Source organism: Cannabis sativa, chromosome X, assembly GCF_029168945.1.
Source record: "Cannabis sativa cultivar Pink pepper isolate KNU-18-1 chromosome X, ASM2916894v1, whole genome shotgun sequence".
Lineage (NCBI taxonomy): Eukaryota > Viridiplantae > Streptophyta > Magnoliopsida > Rosales > Cannabaceae > Cannabis > Cannabis sativa.
In genome coordinates this window covers 84,275,600-84,280,373 of record NC_083610.1, presented here as the reverse complement: position 1 = coordinate 84,280,373, position 4,774 = coordinate 84,275,600, and the positions used below count along the sequence as shown (strand labels likewise).

Sequence of the window (4,774 nt, the reverse complement as noted above, 5' to 3'; positions counted from 1 at the left end):
ATGTAAATTGAATTGATTATTTGGCATTTTATTTGATATGTGATAATCTGAAATTTATTTGGCAATATTTGAGTGTGAAATGGCATTTATGCCCTTGGAAATGAATATGTATATTTTATAGCCCTAAGGGCAAAATGGTCATTTGACCATTATTGGGTTACATTGAATTTAATGGATTTTTAGAGAAATTGAAATGTATTTTCTGGTATTATCCCTCTCTCACCCGAACTCTCTCTCTCCCTTTAACCCTTTCCATTTTCAAAATTTAATTGTTGAGAATTGCTTGAAGTTGGGTGTGAATTGGAGCTTTGGAATTGTGGATTCTTGAGCTTGGAGCTAGGTAATTTCTTGCTGAGTTTATATAAAGATTTTTAGTGATTTCTCTTGCTGAATTTTAGGGTAAAAAGCATATTTTAAATTGTTGAGTTTGTGGGGTTGCATGTTCTTGGTGTTTGGTTTTAATCTTGGTGAATTGTTCATGGAATTGCATGATTTGGTGGGAATTTATGTTGTTGATCTTGGAATATGAGTATAAGGTATTTTTCTTAGTGGAAATATGTTTTAATTGGTATTTTGCAGCTGGGAATTTGGATATATTTAGGTTGAAGTTCATGTGTTGAGCTAGAACTTTGTTGGTTTAAATGCATGATTTTGAATTGATTGTGTAATTTGAATTTTGAGAGTTGTTGTGGTTGTTGTTTGCTCTCTGTGGTGATGATTTTTATCTGTAAGAAGTTAATTTTGGGTATGGTTTGGTTAAGGTTCGATTTTATGGTAAAGTGGGCATGTTTAGACCTTAAAATCTGGTTTTCTGGGTTTTTCGAACCCAGTGGCCGCGGCCAGATCTATGGTCGCCGCGGCCATAAAACCCAGCAGAGAGCCATCTTTTTTCTGAATTTGTTTTGGCCATAACTTTTGACTCGGGACTCCGTTTGGGACGTTCTTTATACCGTTGGAAAGCTCTTTTCGAGCTCTATGTGATTATCTGTATTTGAAATGCCATGAATTTATTTTATGAATGTGAAATCAGGGGTTAACCCTATTTGTGAAAATCCCGGATTGTGTGTGACTAGGATTACCGGCACCTGGTCAGGAGCACCCGGGGATTTGGAATCTCTACTATTGCGGGACAACAGGTAAGACAGTGATTAGCACGTAGAGTATGCGCAGTGGCGCTTATGTTGAGAATGATATGCATGAATGTTAAGTAACCGGGATTAGGGTTATTACCCTAATAGGAACGGTCTAATAGCCTAGGGTTATTACCCTAGTGATATATGTGTATAAATGCCATGCTATGTTAATTGAAATGAGATTTAAGGATTATGTGCTCAAGGCATAATCAGGTTGGACTCGGTACTCATAACCGAGATGAACCGCTTCTAAGGCCTTAATGTATTTAGACGTGTGAGAGTAACACGTGGGTCTACGTCACGTAGATTTAATTAGATGTGTGAGCGCAACACATAGGTCTACGCCACGTAGACATAATTGGGCATGATGAAATAATGATCAGGTCTGTGCTATACAGACATATGTGAATGAGCATAATATATTTGTTATGATTTATACTGTCTTGCTGGGCTTGGCTCACGGGTGCTCTACTGTGCAGGAAAGGGTAAGGCATTAGCTGATCAGCCATGAGTTTCAGGAGCAGGGCGAAGAATGTACATGTTCATGCCACTTCAGACCAAGCGGGTTATGGGTCTAATAGTGTTGACTTTTGTATTCTGTTTTGCCGCTTAGGTCGGCTAGTAAGAAAGAACTTGTAATAAGTTTGTAAATATTTTTGGGATCCCAACTATTTTGAAAAGTTTAAATATATTACAAGTTTATTTTCAGTCTGTTTAATATAAAAGTTTAAATCTTGCGCTATTTTAATTAGTAATCCCGGTTAGGGGATTAGGGCCTTATAAGTAATTTTGGGTAGCGTGCCTAATTATTTAGGGCGTTACATTTCAGTTAGAGAAAGATATTAAAATAATGCTAAATGTAAACATATTTTTTATATAGTATAGAAAGAGAGTTTTTTTAATTAAATAGTAAAATTAACTACAGTACCTTACAGTACCTTAATTTTTCTTTTATTATCAATTATTGGATTAAAATTTTATTTTTGAAAATTAATATTTTTAAAATTGATATTTAGCTATAGTTATTTTTTAAAAAATCCATTTAATTAATAAATGATATTTATTGAAATATAATCCATATATATGTAAAAAAAATATATCCAAGAGATTTCATATATAAAAAGAAGGAAGAAAACAAGTATTTGAATATATATTTAGAAAAATCTTTGATCTATTATATTTTCTATTAGTTTTGATATTTATAAAGGTTTATTAATTTAATTTTTTTTCATAATAAGTTATGTTGTACTTAATTATAATCATTTATAAATTTTGACATATAGTCGAATAGTTTGTAGTTGTTTATTATGTATATTAGAAAAGATTAATTATATGTGTAATTAATATATTTAATTTTTTTTTTTAATTTAAGTCCTAAATAACTATATTGTATCATTGTGAGAAAAAAGTTCCCTTAAATACTGAAAAGGTGTATCAAAAAACGATGCTTCTAAATTGTATATACTATAGAATTACCATATACGTACATTGGAATACTATACATATACAATTTATATATGTTATATTAATTAAGATAAAAATAAAAAATAAAAAAAATCTCCCCTAGCACTTGTCTTTTTTATCACATGCATCGATCGTATTGCCTCACGTTGGTTCTTGTGTTCCTTTCATTTAATAAAGCTAGATGAGTATGTGTTTTAAATATTTTGAAATTGTGTACAAGTACATACCAAAGAATGAAAAATACATTACATGATAAAGCACAAATTAACAAAAAAGTCTTGCAAAATTCCATGAATTATTATTAGAATTCACACCTATATACGTATGATGGTCCCAATAGAGGGAATTCATACAAGGATGCATATCACATATATTTTCTGGTAATTTATACCTAGCTTATAATAGCCATTCACTCTTTAGCTAGCGTTAATCAATTAGTACTTTTTTTTATCTTATTTGGGTACAACTTGGTATATTATATATATATAGCCAAATTTTTATGATGTAATAAAAAAGAACATGTAACAAAAAATATAGGGACCCTTCCTTTTGTATTTAGCTTATATCACCATAGCGAACACATGTTCTAAAGAATATAGCTATAATATATCTATGAATTAATTATTGTATTTTTGCTAGGTCATTTAAAAATGAAAATTGACTGCTTTAATGTTGCTTTGAATATTCTTAGCATTTATTTATTTTATTTTTTTGGTGGGATTTCTATTTTCTAATAACTAATAATAATCATCACGTATAGAAAAATATACTACTAGCTAATCATAGTAGTCAGTAGCTATTTATTTCTTTAAAAATTCTATATTTGCATTCTCTATTTTTCTGAAAGCATTTCAAGTAGTCCATTATCTTTTTTTCTTTTTTGTCTTAAGTCATGGATTTACTTGCAACAATATTTAGCCTTAGGATTAATTCGAATCTTTCCATGTGGTGTATCAGTTTTTAAGAAGTACATCATTGATTTTTTTTTAGGATATGTTATAGCTATAGTAAGACTAGTGGTTCTTTATTCAACAATATTCTCTTTCTGTTGAGAATTTATATATATATATATATATATATATATATATATATATAATGTTAATTCCAGCAATAGCAGGACCACATCGATCCTTATATACTTAATTTTATTTTTATTTTTATTTTTTTGCGAATATATCAAACATAGGGGAAATTCTGTATAATTATATTTATAAGAAATCAAGAGAGAAATGAAAATGGAAAGAGACGAAGATGAAATGAAACTGCTCAACTGATGAACACTTGAACTGGAAAATTTTATTAAAAAAACAATGTAGAAAAGGTTATCAAACGTAAAGAAGTGGTAATTCGAAAAATTCTAAATGAAAGATTTAGGATAAGCAAGCTATTTGTCGTCAACATTAAAATCTATAGAGATAGAAAGCAGAAAACATTAGCACTTTTTTAAGCAACTTCTATTGATAAGGTGCTCGAAAGATTTTCAATAAAGAATTCCAAAAAAGGACAGTTACCGTCTAGACATGGAATTACTCTCTGCAAGGTTCAATGTCCAAAGAATCCTCAAAAGATAGAGAACATGAGAAAGTACTCTTATGCATCAGCAGTTGAGAGCTTAATGTGTGCAATGTTAGGTACAAAGCCTGATATATGCTATATTATAGGGATTGTTAGTCATTACTAATTGAATTCAGATTTAAAACATTGTTGAAAAAACATTCTCAAGTATCTTAGCAGGAAGAGAGATCTTATGCTTGTATATTCTGGTAGAGAGTTAAATCTTACTCGATATATTAATTCTAATTTTCAATTAGACAAAGGTAGTCAAAAATTGACATTTGAGTCAGTATTCACTCTTGGTTGTGGAGTTGTAGTCTGAATAAGCATTAAGCAAACCAGTATTGCAGATTCAACTATGGAAGTCGAATATATAGCAGCTTGCGAAGCAGCTAAGGATAGGAAGCGGTTTGGTTGAAGAAATTCTACAATGATCTGAAAGTAGTTCCAGAAGTAGAAAAATTATTGGTGCTCTACTGTGACAACAGTGGAGCAGTGGCCAACTCTAAGGAACCAAGAAGCCACGAGAAAGGCAAGCACATTAACAGGAAGTACCATCTACTAATAGATATATAGTGGAGAGAGGTGATGTGACAGTCATAACGATTACGTCAGAACATAAC

The 4,774-nt window shown here is 30.7% G+C and overlaps 1 long non-coding RNA gene across 1 annotated transcript; it reads left to right on the top strand.

Annotated features, from left to right (window-relative positions):
- On the top strand, positions 1-2,067 carry LOC133032618 (uncharacterized). The gene is made up of 3 exons (XR_009685207.1): positions 1-340; positions 1,074-1,136; positions 1,613-2,067. It is a non-coding gene; the product is annotated as an uncharacterized LOC133032618 (long non-coding RNA).
- The last annotated feature ends 2,707 nt before the right edge of the window (positions 2,068-4,774 follow it).